Raw genomic sequence first — 23,338 nt, 5'->3', positions numbered from 1 at the left:
ATTCTTCAAAAATAGCCAACGCAAAATGGGCTGAAGGTGTGGCTCAAACAGTAGAGTACCTGCTTTGCAAGTATGAAACCTTGTGTTCAAACTCTAGTACCATCAAAAAGAGAGAGAGAGAGAGAAGAAAAGAAAGTGTATGCCTGTCCTAAGTAACTCAGCTTTTAAATTATGCTACAACCAGTTGAATGTAATTCATTTTTGTTCCCCCAGGAGCAACTTTCTCAAAGCTTTTCATCCCTTTAGTCCAGTCTCAACAATTGAGTTTTAACACTGATTCATATTTGTCATTACTGAAAATGCCTTTACTGAATGTCTGGATTATGTCCATCAACTATTTCCTAGACCTCATATCTTGATCATATGTGTATACATTATTTGGGCCATCTCTCCCCCTGCCTGCCCCCCCACACCCCCACTTCCAAGCAGAACAAGCTCTGCACTCTTCTTCAATTTTGTTGAAGACAAAAGGTAAGAGATAATAAGAAAGACATAGTGTTTTTGCTAGCTTGAGATAAAGATAGTTATACAGAGAGATTCCTAGCATTGCTTCCATGCACATGTGTGTTACAACCCACATTGGTTCATGTCTACAAGACCTCTTCACTACTCTCCAGTCACCTTCCCATAATGACCTCTGTCGGTTTAAGATTACTTTATTCATTCCTCTACAGTGGGCACATGAAACACTTTCAAGTTTTGGGTTTCCTACCTTTCCCTATTCCTCCTGTATGCATTCTCCCCTTAGCATGTAACCCATGTCAAATAATACTACTGCATTTGTTTTAGGTCTAAAGTCCGCATGTGAGGGAGAACATATGATTTTTGGCCTTCTGAGCCTGGCTAACTTCGCTTAAGATGATGCTCTCCAGTTCCATCCACTTACTTGGGAATGACAAAATTTCATTCTTCTCTGTGGCTGAATAAAATTCCATTGTGTATAAATACCACGTTTTCTTAGTCCATTTGTCGGTAGTGGGCATCTTGGCTGTTTCTATAACTTGGTTATTGTGAATAGTTCTGCAATAAACATGGGTGTGCAGGTGGCTCTGGAGTAACCTGAGTTGCATTCCTTTCAGTATATCCCTGAGAGTGGTATTGCTGGATCATATGGCAGATCTATGTTTAGTTTTTTAGGAAGCCTCCATATTGTTTTCCAAAGTGGTTGTACTAGCTTACATTCCCACCAGAAGTGTATGAGGGTTCCTTTGTCCACACATCCTGACCAACATTTATTGGTGGTGGTGTTCTTTTTTTCTTTATTGTTTTATTATTCATATGTGCATTCAATGCTTGGGTCATTTCTCCCCCCTTCCCCCACCCCCTCCCTTACCATCCAATCCATCCCCTCCCTCAATACATGGCAGAAACTATTTTGCCCTTATCTCTAATTTTGTTGAAGAGAGAGTATAAGCAATAATAGGAAGGACCAAGGGTTTTTGCTGGTTGAGATAAGGACAGCTATACAGGGCATTGACTCACATTGATTTCCTGTGTGTGTGTGTTGCCTTCTAGGTTAATTCTTTTTGATCTAACCTTTTCTCTAGTTCCTGGTTGCCTTTCCCTATTGGCCTCGGTTGCTTTTAAGGTATCTGCTTTAGTTTCTCTGCGTTAAGGGCAACAAATGCTAGCTAACTTTTTAGGTGTCTTACCTATCCTCACCCCTCCCTTGTGTGCTCTCGCTTTTATCATGTGCTCATAGTCCAATCCCCTTGTTGTGTTTGCCCTTGATTTAATGTCCACATATGAGGGAGAACATATGATTTTTGGTCTTTTGGGCCAGGCTAACCTCACTCAGAATGATGTTCTCCAATTCCATCCATTTACCAGCAAATGATAACATTTCGTTCTTCTTCATGGCTGCGTAAAATTCCAGTGTGTATAGATACCACATTTTCTTAATCCATTCATCAGTGGTGGGGCATCTTGGCTGTTTCCATAATTTGGCTATTGTGAATAGTGCTGCACTAAACATGGGTGTGCAGGTGCCTCTGGAGTAACCTGTGTCACAGTCTTTTGGGTATATCCCCAAGAGTGGTATTGCTGGATCAAATGGTAGATCAATATTTAGCTTTTTAAGTAGCCTCCAGATTTTTTTCCAGAGTGGTTGTACTAGTTTACATTCCCACCAGCAGTGTAAGAGGGTTCCTTTTTCCCCGCATCCTCGCCAACACCTGTTGTTGGTGGTGTTGCTAATGATGGCTATTCTAACAGGGGTGAGATGGATGTGGTGTTCTTGATGATAGTTATTCTAGCAGGAGTGAGGTGGAATCTTACTGTGATTTTGGTTTGCATTTCCTTTATGGGCAGGAATGGTGAGCATTTTTTCATGTTTTTTTTGGTCATTTAGATTTCTTCTTTGAAAAAGTTCTGTTTAGTTCAGTTGCACACTTCTTTATTGGCTCATTGATTTGGAAGAGTTTAGTTTTTTGAGCTCCTTGTGTATTCTGGGTTATCAGTCCTTTGTCTGATGTATAGCCAGCGAATATTTTATCCAACTCTGTGGGTGGTCTCTTCAGTTTAGAGACCATTTCTTTTGTTGTGCAGAAGCTTTTTAACTTCATGTAGCCCTGTTTGTCCAGCCTTTCTCTTAGTTGCTGGGCTACTAGAGTTCTATTGAGGAAGTCCTTGCCTATACTTTTGCTTCCAGAGTATTTGCTGCTCTTTCCCATACTAATTTCAGAATTTTGGGTCTAATATTAAGGTCCTTAATCTACTTTGAGTTTATACTAGCTCAGGGTGACAGGCATGGATCTAGTCAGTTTTCCACAGGCAGATAACCACTTTTCCCAGCAACATTTGTTGAAAAGGCTGTCTATTCTCCATCGTATGTTTTTAACTCCTTTGTCAAAACTAAGGTGGGCATAGCTGTGTGGATTCATATCCGGGTCCTCTATTCTGTTCCATGGGTCTTCATCTCTGTTTTGTGCCAGAACCATGCTGTTTTTATTGCTATAGCTCTGTAATATAGTTTGAAGTCAGGTATTGTGATACCTCCAGCATTGCTCTTTTTGCTGAGTATTGCCTTAGCTATTTGCAATCTCTTGTGATTTCAAATGAACTTTAGGGTAGGTTTTTCAATCTCTGTGATGAATGTCATTGGGATTTTGATGGTAATTGCATTGAATGTGTAGATTGTTTTTGGTAGTATAGCCATTTTTGCTATGTTGATTCTACCAATCCATGAGCTCAGATCTTTCCACATTCTATAGTCTTCCTCAGTCACTTTCTCCAAAGGTTTATAGTTCTTCTTGTAGAGGTCATTCACATCCTTTGTTAAGTTTACTCCTAGGTATTTAATTTTTTTTTAGGCTATTGTAAATGGAATTGTTTTCATATATTCATATATCCTCAATTTGTTCATTGTTTGTGTATAGAAAAGCTACTGATTTTTGTAAGTTGATTTTGTATCCTGCCACATTGCTGAAGCTGTTTGTGGTGTCTAGGAGTTTTTGGGTAGAATTTTTTTGGGTCTTTGAGGTATAGGATCATGTCATATGCATATAGGGATACTTTGACAGATTCTTTACCTACTTGTATTCCTTTTTTTTCTTCTTCTTGCCTTATTGCTCTGACTAGGAATTCCAGGACTATGTTGTTTTGGGGTGGGGAGTGTGGATACCCTTGTCTCATTCCTGATTTTAGGGGAAATGGTTTCAGTTTTTCTCTATTAAGTATGATGTTAGCTATAGGTTTGTCATATATAGCCTTTACAATGTTGAGGTACATCCCTTCTATTCCTAGTTTTCTTAGAGTTTTTATTAGGAAGTGGTGTTGGATCTTATTGAAGGCTTTTTCTGCATCTATTAAGATGATCTATTGAGATGAACTACCCCTGCATCCCTGGGATGAACCACCCCTGCATCCCTGGGATGAAGCTGACTTGGTTATGGTGAATGATCTTTCTGATATGTTATTGGATTCAGTTTGCCATTATTTTATTGAAAATTTTTGCATCAATGTTCATTAAGAAGATTGGCTTATAATTCCCCGTTTTTGGATCTGTCTTTGTCTGGTTTTGGGATGAATGTAATACTGGCTTCATAGAATGAGGCAGTTTTCCTTCCTTTTCTATTTTGTGGAAAAGTTTAAGGAGAGATGGTATTAGTTCTTCTTTAAAGGTCTGATAGAATTCAGCAGAGAATCTATCAGGTCCTATTCTTTTCTTTTTTGGGGAGACTCTTTATTGCTGCTTCAACTTAATTTCACATTATAGATCTGTTTAGGTAGTTAATAGCCTCATGTTTCAGTTTTAGATGGTCATAAGTATCTAGAAATTTTTCCATTTCTTCAAGATTTTCAAATTTATCAGAATATAGTTTTTCAAAATAGTCTGTGATGATTCCCTGGATTTCCTTGGTGTTTGTTGTTATCTCCCATTTTTCATTTCTGATTTTACTGATTTGGGTCTTTTCCTTCCTCATTTTAGTCAAATTTGCCAGGGGTCTGTCAATCTTGTTTATTTCTTCAAAGAATCAGTTTTTTGTTTCATTGATTCTTTGCTTTGTATGGTTTTGGGGGGTTTTTTTGGAGGGTTTTTTGTTGTAGTTTTTGTCTCTATTTCATTAATTTCAGCCCTTATTTTTATTACTTCTCTCCTTCTGCTTGACTTGTATTTTTCTTGTTCTTGTTTTTCTAGGATTTTGAGATGTGGGATTAGGTTATTTATTTGAGTTCTTTCTGTCCTTTTAATATATGTACTCATGGCTATAAACTTTCCTCTTAGAACTGCCTTTTCTGTGTCCCATAGGTTCTGGTAGGTTGTGTTTTTATTTTCATTAACTTCCAGAAACCTTTTAATTTCCTCTTTTATTTCATCAATGACCTACTGATCATTGAGCAATATGTTGTTCAGCTTCCAATTGTTTGCATATTTTCTGTTGTTGTTTTTGTTGTTGAGTTCTAGTTTTATTGCATTGTGATCAGATAGAATGCATGCTATAATTTCTATTTTCTCATATTTGCTGAAGATTGCTTTGTGCCCTAGGATATGCTCTATTTTGGAGAAGGTTCCATGGGCTGCTGAGAAGAATGTATATTGTGCAGATGTTGAATGAAATATTCTGTAGACATCAGCTAGGGACATTTGATCTGTGGTGTGATTTAGTTCCAGAATTTCTTTACTGATTTTTTTGTTTGGATGACCTAGCTGTTGGTGATAGGGGGTATTAAAATGTCCCACTACCACTGTGTTGGAATCTATATGTGCTGTTAAGTCATCTAGAGTATATTTGATGAAATTGGGTGCACTGACATTTGGTGCATAGGTTGATAATTATTATTTGTTTTTAGTGTTTTTCCCCTTTTATTAGTATGAAGTGTCCTTCTTTATCTCATTTGATCAATGTAAGTTTGAAGTCTACTTTGTCTGATATAAGTATTTCTACTCCTGCCTCTTTTGGGGATCCACTGGCTTGGTAAATCTTTGTCCAGCTTTTTACCCTAAGCCAGTATTTATTTCTGTCAATGAGATGGGTCTGCTACAAACAACAAATTGTTGGGTCTTCCCTTTTAATACAGTTTGCAAAATGGTGTCTTTTGATGGGGGAGTTGAGTCCATTGACATTCAGTATTAATATTAATAGGTATGTGATGATTCCTGCCATTTAGTTGTTTGTGTTGTTTAAGGATTTCATTGTGTGCAGCTGAATCAATTCTACTCTCTGATTCCTTGTCTTCTCCTGTGGTTTGGTACTTCTCAATCCTCTCATGGTTTTATTTGCTTTCATCTTCTGTGTGCAGAATTCTTTGAAGAATCTTTTGTAGTGGTGTCATGGTGGTCATACATTGTTTTAGTTTCTGCTTATCATGGAAGATTTTTCGTGCTCCATCTATTTTGAATGATAGTTTTGTTGGGTGGGGTATCCTAGGGTTGAAGTTATTTTCATTCAGTGCCTGGAATACCTCACTCCATGCTCTTCTTGCTTTTAAGGTTTCCATTGAGAAATCTTCTGTGATTTCAGTGGGTTTCCCTTTATATGTTATTTGTTTTTTCTCTCTTACAGCCTTAAGTATTCTTTCTCTATTCTCTGTGCTTGTTGTTTTAATATGTCATGGGGTAGTTCTATTTTGGTCAAGTCTGTTTTGTGTCTTGGAGGATTCCTGTACCTGAATGGGCAAAATTTTCTTGAGATTTGGGAAATTTTCTTCTATTATTTTATTGACTATATTATGAACCCCTTTTGCTTGGATCTCTTTTCCTTCTTCTCCTTCTTCAATGCCTTGATTCTCAGGTTTGGTTTTGATGGAGTTGGTGAGTTCTCGCATATTCCTTTCACAATCCTTGAGTTGTTTGCCTAACAGTTCTTCAGTTTTTTCTTTAATTTCTATTTTATCTTTGAGATCTGAGATTCTGTCTTCCACTTGTTCTAGTCTACTGGAGTGGCCTTCCACTATGTTTTGTGTTTCTGTTTGATTCTTTTTTCTGAAGTTTTCCATATCATAAGCCACTTCCTCTTTAATATTTTTTACTTTCATCTTTAATTCCTTAATCTCTCAATTTATAGTGTTGTCTGTTTCACTTTGGTGTTCATTTAGGGCTCCTCTGAGTTCATTTATTTGTTTCTGTGTCTTCTCATATTCTTTATTTTTGGTGTCTTGAAATATCTTGAGTGCATCTTGTATTTTTGGTTAATCATATATAGTATCTTCTCCATTAAATACTCAGTGATTGCTTGCAAAATTTCTTCTTTGAGTTTTTGTGAGCATCACTGGGTTCCTTGGTGCCATTTATCTTTGTTTTGTTGGGGTCAGAAACTGGGTATCCATTTTCTTCATTTCCCTCAGAATCCTGTACTAAATTTTTTTTTTGAGGAGAATGGTTTCCATCCCTTTTTCTTCTTCCCATCACTCCACTTGGTATTATACAACTATGTTCTTAATAGACTAGTTGGTGGTTTTAGTCACCTGTTTTCTTTCCTTGACTTAATTTTTGCATTGCAGCTGTCTTGGTTGTTAGCCAGGTTGGTGTGCTATTTCTGTCCTTGGTCTGGAGGTGTAATTTAGCAATAACTAATTCACAGGCTCAATACCCAACCAGTAGTTCATATATTATATATGAGACCTCTTGGTGGTAATATCTATAAGCAGTGGCAGTTGTGGAGTTAATGTGTGTTAGGCTAGCTATAGAAATTTTGGGAGTTGGATAGGATAGCCCTAAAAGGGAAGGTGGGAAGTAGGGTAGGTGAGTGGGGGAAGTGGGCAGGGGTTGCTGGGGTTTGTGGCCCTTGTATGTGTTTGGGTGTATTTCTGCTGTTATAGTATAGGGTGCTTGTGTCAGGGATTGCAGGGGCTTGGGGTTGTGTAAAGTTGGTATAGTAGGTTGGTCAGCAAGTGGTGATTGTGTAGGAGGGAGGTGTAGTCTCGTGACAAGTTGGGGGAGATGAGAGGGGCAAGGTGTGGGCAGGAGGAGAGAGTGGGTAAGAAGGGGCAGAAAGAGTAGTTGGGAAGGAGAGCAATGGATTTTGTCACAGGAGAAGGAGAGAGAGTAATGAGGGTGAAAGTAGGCATGAGAAGATGATGATGGTAAAGTTGATAGTATAGAAAGAAAATAGGAATAAAAATAAAAATTAAAAACCCACAATAATAAGACAAACAAACAACAACAAAAAAAAAAAACAGGAAAAAAAACACACCAGCCTCAGAAACAATAGAATTTCAGTTTTAGTTTAAGTTCTGCCATTACTCCTCTGGCATCCAGTCCTAGTATTGGCATATAAGCAGAAGCTCTGATGTAGTCTCACTAGGTTATTGGCTTGTGAGAAATGTTTTGTTCTCCTGTCTACCAGTTTAATTGAAATTGTGAGGTGAGGTAGGCTTGCCAGATCATGCAGGGTAGTCAGAGCTATTGATTTCCCTACCTGTGTCACCCTTCAGCTGCAGTGTTTCATCAGCTCCTCCCCCAGCAAGGTGGGGCAGTTCAGTTTTGAATGCTGCCCTCTGGTTCAGGTGGCTCTGCAATCCACTACCTGCCCTACCTTGGAGGTGGCTTGTCACTGTGTTTGTTTACTGGGACTTCCATGCTGGGGTTTATTTCTTTGCCCCACCCCCTTTCTCTGGGGCAGGTGGTGTTCTACCTGCCCCCTCCACTGACTATGTTTTATTACAGTTCGCTGTTTGTTTTTCTGTGTTACAGGGCAGTTTGGTTTTGGATGCAGCTCTCTGGCTCAGGAGATGAGCTCTGTGATTCACTACATTCCCTGCTTCAAGGAGTGGCTTATTGCCTACCCACTCTCAGTCTTCACTGCCTTTCCTGTGTTTGTTTACTGGTAGTTTGGTGCTGAGACCAGCTGCTTGCCCCTTCCCCTTTCTCTGGTACAATTTCAGTGTTCCACCTGCCCTGTCCACTGTCTGTGCTAGATTACAGTTTGCTGTTCATTATTCAGTTTTGTTGGGGGGATTACTCTGCCTGGAGCTGTGATGGTTTATGTCCCTGGGGGTGGATAGGGTAGTTCCACATGGTGCTTGGTGCTCACCTGTTTGTTCTGTTAATTGACATGCAGGCAGGTTTGGAGCCAGTGGCAGTGGCGGTGGAGGCAGCAGTGAGAAATGACACCAAATTTTCTCAGTATAACGTGGCATGGGGAGGCTTTCCATGGGCTATGGGTTCAGGATGTTGAAAGTTTGATTCTGTTTGGTGTTTTTTTTCTGCTTGATGGAAGAAGGAGAAGAGTCAGAAAGGAAAAAGAAAATTAAAAAATCACCATGGAGGAGGAGGGTTTCCCTGGCGCTGGACCTGCCTTGCTAGCTGCTGTAGGTCTCAACTGTTAGGCTCAATTAAAGGCTGATTTGTGGGTCAGTCTTTGAATTTTTTCTTGCACCTAGTTTGAGGCAGTTATTATTTTGGCTAGAAGCAGTCAGAATTACCCCAGTGTGGTGCCAACATCTCAGGGAGGTTTTGGAGACACAGAGCCTAGGCTTTCTGCTTCTGTATCCTAGTCACCATCTTGGATCTCCTTTCATGTAATATGTGATCTAAAGGCTGGAAAGAATTCTCCAGGAAGTCATAAAGGAGCTAGAATTCTTCCAGCTTCCTGTCTTACTTCTCATCCTTATTATGTCGCTCTCTCACAGTAACAGAATGACTTCTCCACATGGAGGCATCACATTGACATTCCAGGAGAACTGGGTCATGTGGACATTCTTGCAAGAAATTTGCAAAGGAAATTATTTTAATTCTTAACTGAGCACTCTTCCACTCTACACAAAATCAGCATTCTTATAATGAGGGAGGGAAAGGATGAGCATGTCTTAGTCAATTGGCAGCAAACACCTAACTTTATGAAAATCATAAAAGACCAGTTTAGGGCTTATCAATTAAAAGGCCATGTTTTCCACCTGCACTGAAATTTTTCTTCTGTTCAAGAAATTAATTCCTTCTTCTGAATTTTCTCTAAGCTTACCAGCTAAACTCCATTCAATGATTTCCATCCAGATTTTAAGCTGCCTAGATAAAACAACTGTATCTCTCATTTTTTCTCTTACCTTTTGATTTTTTGCTCTGAATAATGAGAAATTACCTTGATTTATCCTATTCTTATTGTATGCTTTGATTTCCAGATGCTTCTTGTTTCTTGACTGTTTTTAATATTTTCTTTATTTTATGGGTACAATATCTTCTCTGCCTTCTCTGAGAATACACATTTGAATATTTTAGCTGTCCACTTGATCATTATTTCTTCAAGAGTCATTATTCTTAGTCTTTATCTTGGTTTTTCTGATTTATGCTGTGGATTTTGTTCCATTTCTGATAATCCTTGATTAGTAATTCATGAGAGAAAAATGACAGGCCTTGCTAGGTATGTAGACATTATTCCCCAGTAGGACGTGTTCCTGAATGGAGAGGCTGATTGGGAGCTCTGTTCTGTCCCTAAGTCATCCTGATGGGCTGGCTCTTCTTTTTGGTAGGTGGGTTTGGAATCTGACATTTTCCTGGGAATCTAAAATATCATAAGAAGAAATAAGTTAGTTTATGTGTTAGCATCTGAACTAAGAAGCCCTAGTTCTACCTTATAAATATGTTCAATTGCTCTAGAAAAGAATTGTCAATGTGGGGACCACCAGTGGTTCTGTGTGTAGTGGAGAGAAGGGGTTTTAGGGCTTGATGATATTACTATATGCAGACAGAATTCCAGTGATCTGGTTTTGCACTGTTCATTCCACTAACCAAAGTTAAGTACCCTACATCCAATGCTGTCCATGTGTCTAGAAGGCTAATCAGTTACCACAGCTTCAGAAACCCAACAGGTACATATTCTGCACATCTGCTATTCCACTTCACTCACATGGTGTTTAATTGGTTGTCCACAAGCAAGAAATTTCTAGCTAAGTCTGCTCTTGGCCATCCTCACTGCCATCTCTTCATTATTGTGGTTTTTTTTTTTTTTTTTTCATTATGCAAGAACTTCTATGTCAATTTCAGAAGCTTAGTCTTTGGCAGCCAAAATGTTTTAGCATGGGCAATTTTTTATTACACATCTTAATTGGGGGTCAAAATAACTTGCTTATTTTGAACTGTATCATTAGCAATATTGATAACAGTCTAATTTTGTTTTCATTTTATGATGGTGTATTTTCTCACCTGTTCAGAAACCTGCTAATTTCATTATGTGACCCTTTGGGGAAATATGCCAACCTTTCAACTTGATTAAAAAGTGGCAGCTCCAAATTTCTTTTTCTTACTGACAAAAATCAGTTTCATAGAATATTTCCAGAAAGATCAGTTTGGTGGAAGCTGACTGTTGAGCTGAAAATAAGAGGTTCTTGTCAATACATTAAGTGATCAGAATAATTAAAATAAAGAAAACCATATAAATGAGATCTTTCAACACACACTCTGTACAGCTACATGCATGTCCTTCATGTAGCTGGACTCTTTTTCATAAGAGCATAAGAACAAGTGCTGAAAAGATATAAGTAGAATTTAGGCCACCTTATCCAACTTCAGTTTGCCTAACAGGTAGGTAAGAGGGCACTGTGGTAGATTGTCCAGGAACACTTTCACTTGAGTCACCCTGGAGATCTTCCTCTGACCACAAAGTGAAGGAATTCTACTGAGGATGGCTGCACAACAAGCATAGTTGAGCACAGGGATGGAGCTGCTGGCACCAGAGAAAGGGCAGTGCAAAAAAAGAGAAATGGTGACATACTGAACGTAGGTGTCATGGTAAGAGGAACATGCGTTGCAGGCAGAGAGTCTGCCTGGAGTCCAGCCCAAATCACCTTTCACCTCTCTGCTTTAGCACCCAGGCACAGAGCAGAAGGGTAAAGCGTGAGTGGGATGAATGTGACAGAAATGAGTCAGTTTACTCTGCCTTATGTTTTCAGCCATCAGGTGAGTTAAGAGGCCCTACATGGAATTTAAATTAATTACTTTTGAAATGTATGCTACTCTTTTACATACTTGATTTGCAAATTTAAAAAAACAAGTCCCTACTTTATGTGTGAACTCTATTCAGATTTCAAGATATTTCCTGGTACATCCATCTGCACATGGACCAATTCTAAACCCTGGATGAGAACTTGGAGTAAAGTCATCTCTGGACAAGGGTCAGAGCCCCAAGAATTGATGAGAATAGACAAGATGAATCTTTGCTGCTGATATCAGAATCAGGAATAAATTCCTCCCTGAGGAAGCTCCTCCACTCCTCTAAGTGCTCAAGTGCCCCTCAAGTCAGTGACTTCCAAATTTGTATCTTCCCAAATTCAGCTCCTGGTCTTCAGGTCCTTTCTATTCCCAAACAGTCCCTGCTCCTGAACCTTTTCATTCAGACCCAAATTTTTGCTGAACTAATGACTATGGTTCTATTCCTCTGCTTTGCAAATGAAAGCTCTTTCAGATCTAAAGATTACTGTTGGCTGGCATCTGTGGCTGAGTTGAAAAATAACCCTCACCATATAGCCTATAAAATGTGTTTTCCTGAGAAGATGCCTGCAGGCCTCAGGAATGCAAATGGAAGAGTGATCCAATGGCCACCAATACTTACCAAGGAAAACTGCCATTTGCATCTGCACTTCAGATCCTTGGTGGCTGCAAATAAATCAGTGGCTCATTCAAACCAGAAGCCCAGCACACACTGAGAGATGGAGTGGAGGTGGATTTGGAAGGAGGAATGGAAAAGACGCAGCTTGGAAATTGAGAATGAGTCCAACGTCACTGTCAAAATGGAAGGGTGGGCAATGCATTCACATGTGTCTAACCCTACACGATTTCTAATTTTATCAACAGCAATTCTTTTCTGAGGGTGAGAAATACAAAGAATTCCAAGCCAGGTTTGCAGAGTATTCATGTCCCTGCCTTTTACCTCCCATTTTCTGTTGAATTAAAAACACTTTATCTTTCTCAAGATATGTAGAGGAGAGGAGAAGAAAGTCACTTACTTACTTTATTCCCTCATTTATCTATCAGCTCCCAACTCTCCCACTTAGATTCTGCACCTAATCCCAAGTCAAATATAGCAGGTGGCATTGCCTCCTTTCAAAATCACCCAATTTATGCTACCTGGCTTTTCAGAAATGTTTTACTTTGTCAGAAATAAAACCACTTCTTAAAAATTTTTTATTTTATTCATATGTGCATACAATGTTTGGGTCATTTCTCCCTCCTTTCCCCCCTCTCTTCCCCCTCCCCCCCGCCACTGCTCCCTACCTTACCCCCCCCCTTACCCCTCGCTGCCCGGCAGAAACTATTTTGCCCTTATCTCTAATTTTGTTGAAGAGAGAGTATAAGCAATAATAGGAAGGAACAAGGGTTTTTGCTGGTTGAGATAAGGATAGCTATACAGGGAGTTGACTCACATTGATTTCCTGTGCATGTGTGTTACCTTCTAGGTTAATTCTTTTTGATCTAACCTTTTCTCTAGTTCCTAGTCCCCTTTTCCTATTGGCCTCAGTTGCTTTAAAGTATCTGCTTTGGTTTCTTTGTGTTGAGGGCAACAAATGCTATCTAGTTTTTTAGGTGTCTTACCTATCCTCATACCTCCCTTGTGTGCTCTCACTTTATCATGTGATCAAAGTCCAATTCCCTTGTTGTGTTTGCCCTTGATCTAATGTCCACATATGAGGGAGAACATACGATTTTTGGTCTTTTGGGCCAGGCTAACCTCACTCAGAATGATGTTCTCCAATTCCATCCATTTACCTGCGAATGATAACATTTCGTTCTTCTTCATGGCTGCGTAAAATTCCGTTGTGTATAAATACCACATTTTCTTAATCCATTCATCAATAGTGGGGCATCTTGGCTGTTTCCATAACTTGGCTATTGTGAATAGTGCTGCAATAAACATGGGTGTGCAGGTGCCTCTGGAGTAACCTGTGTCACATTCTTTTGGGTATATGCCCAAGCGTGGTATTGCTGGATCATATAGTAGATCAATGTAAAACCACCTTTTTAATCATTATAGACTTGGAAACTTGATAGAGAAAAAAAATGAACATAGTGTTAAGGACAAAGTGTCAACCTCAATTTGAAAACAAAAAGGCAGACAAATTCTAAAAATATATATATGTATGTTTATTTAGGAATAGCAGGGCATTGCAATGGAATACGTGTGCGCCATAGTGAAGTATAGGCATATTCAAAAGATTGAAGCAAAGGGGGTTTTTAAAGACAAAAATGAAGGTGATGACATCAGATATTTTGAAACAGTAATGGTTAATAACAAGGGCGGTGTCAGTCTGAAGTTGAACAGGTACTGGGTAAATGTCCTTGTAGCCGTGCTTTTTCTGTGAGGTTGCCATGGCTTTTGTGAGAAACTGTAATCTGGCAGTCTTTTATGATAGTTATTATCAGTCAGTCCTGAGTAAGAACCCCTCCTTTACAAGCTCCCTGCTTTATTTACTTTTTGGGCTGGGAAGACCCAAGTGACTCCATTTTAATTCTGACAACTTTTATATTGTTTCACAAAAGAAAGGCAAGTAGTTTAAGAATAAGCTTTTAGATTTTGTATTTCATAAATATTAATCAACACCTGCTCTTCACCTAGATTCTTTGTATTTAATATTCACTACAGCTATCCAAGTTCCAATCACCTTATAATGGATACATGTGCAAGCCTCAGTACTACACAAAGAAATTTATGAAGTGAGAGCCACAGCAATCCCTCCTGAGGATCACAAAAGGTAGAAAATCACACAGTTCCTTCCAAAAAGGCAACTACAGAGCAAAAGGCTAATGATATCAAACATATGGACAGATGAGGGAGAACTTGCCCCCAAAGGGAAATAAAGGGATCAGATCTTAAGGCAGGCAGTAAATAAAACAAGCACCAGCTATTTGGGTTTTACCCAGAGAACAGCAATTTGGCAGCTCTTGGTGAAGGAAAAATCGGCATTATAAGAGTAGTAAACTGACTGGTAAGCAATAGAATCTTTCATGCTATCTTCATAATAACATTACTTACCTTCACTCACAGAATAAAATTTATATTCCTCCCCAACCAAACTTCAAAGACATTAGCTCCAAAGTACCCTCCCTGCCTTCTCTGCCACAACCCAGAGCCTCAGTCTTTTTACAGATCCAACTTCCTCTCCTCTCTTCCTCCTTTCTTCCTCTCTCCCACTCCTGCCCTCCCGCCTTCCTTCTCTCCTTCCTTCCCTCCCTCATCCCTCTTTCCTTCTCTCCTTCCGTCTTTCTTTCCTCCCTTCCTTCTTTCCTTCAGCAAAGTATCTATAGATAAGCTAGCATATGGCATACATTCTTAGTTTAGAAAATAAAACTTTACACAATTCAAAAGTAAATGCACCAGTTCCCAGGTAGACAGTTAGAAATACATTGAGCCAGGCAGAATCTGACTCCAGTAGAATACTTCTGCCCACCTGAACAAAATTTATTTCCACTGAAGTTCTTTTCATGGCCAAATAATTCTATGCAAGACTGAAAATGAAGACAGCATGCTCCCACAGAGGTAAGCACACAAGTAATGTCTTATTTCCAACAGGCGCAATACACCTGGAGTTTAGTTTCCAAAGCTCATTCCTATTTAGGACCTAGAGACAGGTTAATTCTACTTAACTCTTCTTGCTCTCCTCTACACAATCATTTTCTCTGGACCTGAAACTCTGTAGAGGACTAAAGCCCTCTTCTTCTACTCTGCATTTCTCTCAGGCCCTCTGACGTAGGGCCTGTTTTGTTGCATTACCTTCACTACCTGCTCCACTTTATCTTGACTGCTCTACTCCATTCAAGCCAACACACCAATATCTCATTTCCTGTATGGAACAGACAACCATTTTTGGCATCCCAAATTCCTCTCCAAAAAACCTCAGATCACTCTATCTTTCTTTGCGAAAGAACTATTAGTAGAATATATTTGACATTCTTAAACTCTTAAAATGGTCTTTATAATCATATACAAATGTATCATATATAATAAAAAACATAGGTAATTTTGGTTTTGACTTAGTGATTTGCTGCAAACAGTTTCTGGCCTTTCAGAGTAACCTCCCCTACTATGTTTCCAGTTCACAGGGGTGAGGGTTAGGGAGAGGCAGGAAGCAGATTGATCTATACATGAAGGGCAAAACTAAAGTTTAGAACTCTCATCCATGTCCTCAAGAAACCAGTGAAAGTTTTCTGCTTATAGTTTTAGAGTGTAGGCAAGTCCTCCATTTACACGTCGGGAGACATTCGAAAGTTTGATTCTGAGCTGTGGAGAAGCAAGCTGTACCTCTCTTCTTCAGTGGCCATATGCCCCAGCATTTCCTGCCAACACAGATTTAAAATACTGTCTACTTGTTCTTCCTTCCTGAGCTTGTTCATAGATATCAGCCCAGGCCTTCCCACCTTTCTCTTGCTCTTCCCTCCTTCCTTTCTACCTCTTTTCCCAAATTTCTAGATAACAGAACCATACCCAGTGTTCCTAGGAAAACAGGCAAAAACATGGGCCTCCCAAGACTCCAGCAACCTCTCCTACTCTAGGGAGATCTTTCCAGTCCACTGGGTGGCTAAATAGAATTTTGAAATCCTCTGTCTCCCAAAAATAATTGTGCTCCAGTTTTTTCAAGATCTGGGTCCTAGGAGGCTCCATAAAGCAATACTTTCCCTCCATTGTTGCCTTTGGTTTGCTTTACAAGAGTTCCTTTCTCTAGCCATAAGCAACCTTCCAGGTAGAGCCCATGGCTGCTCCAGATAGGTCAGGAATTAAAACAACATGATTTTCAGGTTTAAAATAAATTTTAGTCCTATTTTAATAAAAACCACTATCTCCCATCTAATTTAAAGGTTCTCTCCAGTTAGACCTGAGCCTCAGAGCTCCACTCTAGAGCAACAAGAAAGGGTCAAGTAGGGTCTGTTTTCCTCTCCCTCCTTTCCTGTTTACTCAGCTGCTACCAGTCCCTGGAAAGAGGCAAGGTATAGAAAGAAGTAAAAAGTATAGGGATTCAAATGGATATTTGGCTCAAACAATAGAGAGCTTGATTTGCAGGTGCAAAGGCCTGAGTTCAAACCGCGGCCCCACCAAAATATATATATATATATATATATATATATATATATATATATATATATGTGTGTGTGTGTGTGTGTGTGTGTGTTATATATATTTATATATGTGTGTGTATATATATGTATATATATATGGAATTACTTATGGAATAAGTAATATGTGGACTATAATATAATATATAGAATATTATATAAGTAATAATATGGAATTACTTAACTAGTATGGGTACAATGTGGCACTCAATCTGGCTGACATGTGCCCAAAAACTAACTGTGGTAGGCAGACTAATGGCCCCACAAAGATGTCTACTTCTTAATTTGTGACACCTGTGACTATGTCACCTGACTTGGTGAAAAGGGCTTTGCAGATGTGATTAAGTCTAGAACCTGTGATGGAGAGAGAATCCTACACCATCCAAGTAGGCCCAATTTAACCCAAAAGGTTTTTGTAAGACAGGAAGATCAGAATCGGAGGAGAAGTGACAAAGGAATTAGAGGCCAGAGTAAGGCCTCTGATGAATGGGAGCTGAACCAAGGAATGAAGACAGCTTACAATGCTGAAAAAGGCAAGAAAAAGAATTCTTTGGAAATCTCCTTGAGGGAACAAAGCCCTGCCAGCACCCTGACCTCTAAAATTGTATGATATAAATTTCTGTTGCTTTACAATGTTAATTTATTACAGCTGCCATAGTACTATATTGACTCCCTTGTAGAACACTTAATGGGTTTTCTAGACCTCCATAGGAGAATTATTGGCCATGCAGCCTTCTCAAAAGTGTGTTTCTCAACCATTGGCAGTGTTTGCCCTACCTACCCCAGGGATCACCTAGCAATGTCTTGGAGACATTCAAGATCATCATGACTTGGAGGATGCCACTGGCATCTAGTGGGTGGAACCAGAGATACTGCTAAACTCCCTGCAATGCACAGGGAGCACAGAGCAAAAAGAAATTATCTGGTCCAAAATGTCAGTTAGTTCCAAGATTGAAAAACCCTATCTAAAGCAAGAAATGAGCTCTTTGACTCCTTATAAATATCTTTCCTATCCAGTAGGCAGCTACCTTCCAAAGTGTCCTTTCCAAATAACTTGAGCCTGGTTAAATTCTACTGTGGCTGCCTGGAAGAGAAAGCATGACTGTTCTTTACCGAATACTAGAAGTTTAGGAAAGCCACCACCACCATCACCCGTTCATTCATTCTCTTTCTCTCTCTCTCTCTCTTTCTCTCTCTCTCTCTCTCTCTCTCTCTCTCTCTCTCTCATATCTCTCTTCTCCATCATCTTTATCTCTATCTCTCTCAGTATCCAGTTTAACAGAAGTGTGATCCTCTATTTCAAATTCTTTGGAGTTTTTTAATACCATGCTATTGAATTTTATGTGTGCTCTTAATTCTTTGCAATTTATGCAGCATTGCTCATCACAAAGAAATAATAAATGTTTAAGGTGATGGATATGCTAATTACCCTGATTTAACAATAGCACAAAGTATACATGTGTCAGAATATCAGAATATCACATTGTAACCTATTCTCTTTGCTCTTCCATTAGAGACAGCTCAGAAGCCCCTTCCTTTCATGTTTTACCCTTCAAGTCTGGCATCAATTCTACACATCTGTCACTCTCAGAATTAGGGCAGTAGTTCTTATCCAGGACATATGGGTTTCAGAATTGGCACAGAGCATAGGAGAAGGTGAGTTGCTACAGGCATCTAGTGTCAGAGATGCTCTAAATATCTTATAATGCATGGGACAGCCTTCCATAACAAATATTTATACAGCCCTAAATGTTGGCAAGGTTGAGACCCAGCAGATCCATGTTAGCTTCTCCCAGGAACTTTCTTGCCGTCTGCTCAGGTAGCATCCTAGGGCAAGCTTTATGAGTAAGAGGTGGTTCTACCAAGGGTCTTGACTCTTCCAGTGATTCCCTTGAAGCTTCCAACTTCATTTGTCTTTGAGGAGAAGGTAGGGATAGGAGGATCCTATGAAAAGGATAGAAAAGCTGCTGTTCTGCTTTTGGATGAATTCTCTTTGGAAGAATCCTCTTTTATGTAATTTGTAGGTGAGATTATAAAATGCTTACTCTAGATTATGTGGCCACTTATCACATTGATTTCCACTTAGGGCTTAGCAGAAACTCCAAGAGCCCCAATGAACATCCTGTTACATACCTTTCCTAAAACACGCATGGCATTGTGGTTTGGAGATTATCCTTTTAACCAACTAAGGAAAGCATTTTAAGTCAACATTTTGACTGAATAAAGATCACTTTCATTTCTTAAATGTATCTTTCACACGAATCTGTAGAACTGGAATAGGTAGGACACAATGTATCTTTCACACGAATCTGTAGAACTGGAATAGGTAGGACACAATGTATCTTTCACACGAATCTGTAGAACTGGAATAGGTAGGACACAATGTATCTTTCACACGAATCTGTAGAACTGGAATAGGTAGGACACGCTATGATGTATGCATCAGAGAAAGGATGTATACAAATGAAAGAAGAGAGGACTGGAAGCAGAACAGGGTTTGTGTGCCTTATCCAGTCCTTAATTCAATAAATACTGTACTCCAATGTTACCTTATTACCAGAACCTTTCTTGACCACAAGATTTTAAATAACCCCACCACCCTGTGCCCACTTACACTATCTCTTCACCCTACTTTTTCTTCTTTTTAAGATGTCACTGAGCTGTTTTCCAATGTTTGTACTAATTTACATTCCCACCAAAAATGTACAAGGATTCTGATTTTTCCACCTTTACCAATACTTGTCGTTGTATTTTTTTACCTTTGCCATCCAATGCGTGAAGTGATAGGTCCTGATTTCCTAATGCGCATTTTTCTAAATGCTAATGAGGCTGAGCACTATTTTAAATTGCTGTTATATGTTCATGTATATCTTCTTTGCAAAAATATCTATTAAAATCCTCAACACTTTTTATTGGGTTATCTTTTTATTATTCAGATATAAGAGTTCTTTATATATTCTGCATACCCCCATATCAGATATATACTTTGCAAGCATTTTTTTCCATTACGTGGGTTGTCTTTCCACTTGCTGGGTAGTGTCTTTAGAAGCAAAACATTTTGATGATGTTCAATTTATATTTTTTTAATTTGATTTCTAGTACTTTAGGTCTCAGATCTAAAAAACATTTCCTAACAAAAGGTTACAAATATTTACACCTAAATCCTCAAGTGTTTAAGTGTTTGATCAGTTTGGTTTAATTTTTATATGTTAGGTGAGATCCAGGTCTAATTTCATTCTTTTGATATGGATACTCAATTATTTCAGAAACATTTTTGAAGATTCTTCCTTCTCATTGAATAGTCATAGCACCTTTGTTGAAAATCAATACTTTATTTTATGATTCTTATTATCAACTTAAATTGTTATTATCAGTCCTTCCCAAATGCCCTCATTCCCATCCCTCCCACACACAAACTAAACTGCACATTTTATGAAAATGGAAACTTTCCTCATTTACTATTTATCTTTGGTGGTATAGTAGGTACCTACTAAATATTCATTGAGTGAATTAATGAATAGAGAATCCATTTTTGTTGAAAAACAATGACCATTGGATGTATCTATACTTAATCTATTTAGAACAAAAAATATTCTTGAACACGGTGCCTAAATGAGATTTCATGGCTATTTCCTGAATTGGATGAGAAGAGCATAATCAGGCAAGTAACTACCCCTTGGTAAAGAGAAAACCAGCAAAGAATGTCAATAGAAAGTCAAATGCAAGTATAAAAAGACTATCCAAGATTCATTGTTTGATATGCCAATGATGACCTCAACAGGTATATGACATTAGATAATTCTCTTCTTTCTTAGTTCACTCACCTCTAAATGGAGAGTTCAACTGTCAGACCAGTTGAAATACTATTATTTTACTATAGTGATACCTGCATTCTTTAGAAACATGCTGTGTAGTTATCTAAAATCAGTGCATTTCAGGAATTTTTATTTGCAACTTATCTTTCAAAAATAAATACAACCCATCTGTTTATTAAAAAGATACTTGATTTAGAGACATAAATTTGACCATGAGGACAAAGAACTAGAGATCTCCCCTAAAAGTGAGTTGGTAAAACTCTTAGCTAACTGCCTAAAATAGAAAAATCTTTTTCAAAGGTTTCCATAGAGGCTCCTATTTAGAAACAAAGAGTGTGACTGCTCACTAGCGGACGAACCAAGGAATACTTCCATTTTCTGAGAGGAATTCATCAGCTCCATCTTGTGGTGAAAACTGTTAACTAAGATTTAAAGCTATCACATAATTTGCTGATGGCATTCAATGGAGATGTAACTGAAGACTCCAGGTCTACAGAAAGCAAGGACATAAAGCGCTATGGGCGAACATGGCACACGTTACAGAAAACAAACCAACTGCTTGGAAAATAACCACACAATATATAAGTGTATACATATAAAGATTGTATCCAAAATTCAAACTTGAAAAAAGTTAAAAATATAATTTTTAACATTTTCTTTTACAATTTGCTAACTTTTGATTCAGAGCCAGAAATCTTACTTTTGCACCAACGTGTCATGTTAAATCTTGTGTCAAGTTGTAACGTAAACACAAAATTCAGACTTGGTTAGGAGCCATTAACTAGGAGGATATTTAATTTTACTTTACTGTTTAACAATGGAAAAGAACTGTTCAAAAGCATAGGTACTCTCAAATATGAATCTTAGCACAGTCATTAGCACTTAGCCTTCAAATATCACTGTACTAAATTGCCCAGTATATCACACCATGAATCATCCTTCACAGTATGGTAAGAATTGATCAGGGTCTCAACAACAGGAAGATACCTTCACAAAATCTGAAATCGATAAGCTATTTGGGGAAGTCACTTTTCAGTGTATCACAATTTTCATCATGGGATTAGGCCAGCACATACCTTTCTAGAAACTTATCCTAACACAAAAAAAGGACTAAATTATGCTATGCCAAGCACATTCCCACATAATGTCTTATAACTACTTGTGGATGCCTTTTGGGGAAAGTGTTCAAAGTGTTTGTCCACTCAAGGAGCCAATTATATGATAACAATCTTTACTGCTTAGCATAAGTAAGGAATTTTTTTTCCTTAGATGATGTGAGAAGTTGTTTCTTTCAGCAGTTCAACAACGCTCCTTTGTATTCTGCTGTGACTAAGCCACACACCCTCTGTGCAGTGAGCAGACTGCAGTGCTATGTGTCCAATTCATCAGCACCTTGTGCCTCCAGCCCCACAAGGAAATCCAGCTCAAGTGGTAAGCACTGTGTCCGTGGCATCTTCCATTTTTAACTTGTAGCAGAAAGCAAAGGCTGTTGAATAATGCAAATGAGTACATGCAAAGCCTGTGTCCTTACATAATCTGTCACATGAAACTTAAGTTTTATGATAAGTCCAATATTAACGTCATCCTCCCCAAGAGCAGCATTGCACAAACACACAAATCTTCTACATTCAATTATTCAAAAGATTCCTCTCTTTGCAAAAATTAATTTCTGAATTACTTCCCGGTGTCTTATCTGTCATGGGCACAGTATCCAAAATATTGTCAGTCATATAACTCTCCACCCCACAGTGAATAAATACAGCTAATTGCTATGTCTAAGTATTGCTAAGTATGCATCCTGATCAGCTGCAGTAGCAAAAGCCACCATTTTAACTTTTGTGTAACTTTTCTTTGAATTCCTTAACCATATTTCCACTGCATTGAGCAGAAGCATTTCTGGTCACGTTTACATTTGTGCGTGCTTATATTTTTTCAGGACACAGTTTCCCCTTCATTCAGTAGACACTCTTCTACAACTTGCTATCTATGAAGAATTTGATGCCCCAGGTAGATTTTTCACTTAAATATAAAACTGCTTATTTTATAAACAATGAAGATAAAGCCTTGTTGACATTTCAATTCTCTTTTCAGCACATTAGGTTTTGATCACACACTTTTTCCATGTCTCTGGTCTTTGTTTCTACAGTGGTTTGTTTCATAATGACCTCTAGGCTGTCTTCTTTCATTACATCCTTTGCCAAATAAGCATATACAAATGTTCTTTCATTTACAAAGAAGAACATATGACCTTCTTGATTTATCTTCCTTTTTCTACTTTCATAGAGATGTGCATCCAAGAAATTTGTTGCTTTTCTAACATTATATAGTAGATATGATTCCACAAGCCACAACAAACTCTGTTTTGAAAAGTATTCTAATTTTTTCTGTAATTCAACGTCTTGATTTAGTCTCCTTCCACCTGAAAGAAGGACATAGCGTCTCAGTGTTCTCCAAAAACTCATTGAGTCATTTCCACAAGGAAAGGATCCTGAAAGCCACTTTTCCTGTCATTTCAGAATTGACCCTAAAGCTTGCATCATAAAACAAAACAGTAAGTTCCCTTAAAAGACTGAAACACCCATCCCCACCAACCCACAAGCTCTATATAAGAATGAAAATAGAGAGATTTGAAAATCTCAATGCTCAGTTTTTCTCTAGGACATCTATTCAGAATCTCTGGGGGTTGTATAGGGTTATGGATGTTTTTTAAGAGCACTTTAGGCAATTTAGACAATGCCAGTATTAGATAGGGTTGAGGAAGATTAACTGAAAGAAAGGAACCAATAACTAAGGCCAGATGCCAGCTGAAAAGCTTATTAACAAAGCTGTAGTACCAACCCTCCTGCAATCAGCCATCATTCCAATGTCAACCCTCCTCCTAAGTCTACTCATATAAAAAAAATAGGGAAAGAAAAAAAGGAGAGGACTACTGAAGTTACAAGGAGCAGAGTGGGGAGTTATTGCAGAGCCTCCTGAAGCACTCACACATGCTCTCACAAGGCAGCCAACAACACATGGATGCCTGGCACCCAGAAGGCTTGGAAGG

General features: G+C 38.5%; 1 long non-coding RNA gene across 2 annotated transcripts in view; it reads right to left on the bottom strand.

Moving 5' to 3' along the window:
- Nucleotides 1–23,338, bottom strand: part of LOC141419184 (uncharacterized) — a 133,212-nt gene that overhangs the window by 69,717 nt on the left and 40,157 nt on the right. The window contains exons 2-3 of one of the 2 annotated variants that reach the window (XR_012443834.1): nucleotides 9,519–9,938; nucleotides 8,475–8,646 (exon numbers count right to left, since the gene is read on the bottom strand). This is a non-coding gene — a long non-coding RNA (uncharacterized lncRNA). Of the gene's footprint in view, nucleotides 1–1,357; nucleotides 8,647–9,518; nucleotides 9,939–23,338 lie in introns of those variants that run through there. The other variant, XR_012443833.1, reaches the window with a different exon arrangement.

This window comes from Castor canadensis, chromosome 2 (assembly GCF_047511655.1).
Source record: "Castor canadensis chromosome 2, mCasCan1.hap1v2, whole genome shotgun sequence".
Taxonomy (NCBI): domain Eukaryota; kingdom Metazoa; phylum Chordata; class Mammalia; order Rodentia; family Castoridae; genus Castor; species Castor canadensis.
Note: the sequence above shows the minus strand (reverse complement) of the source record. Positions and strands in the feature narration are given on the sequence as shown.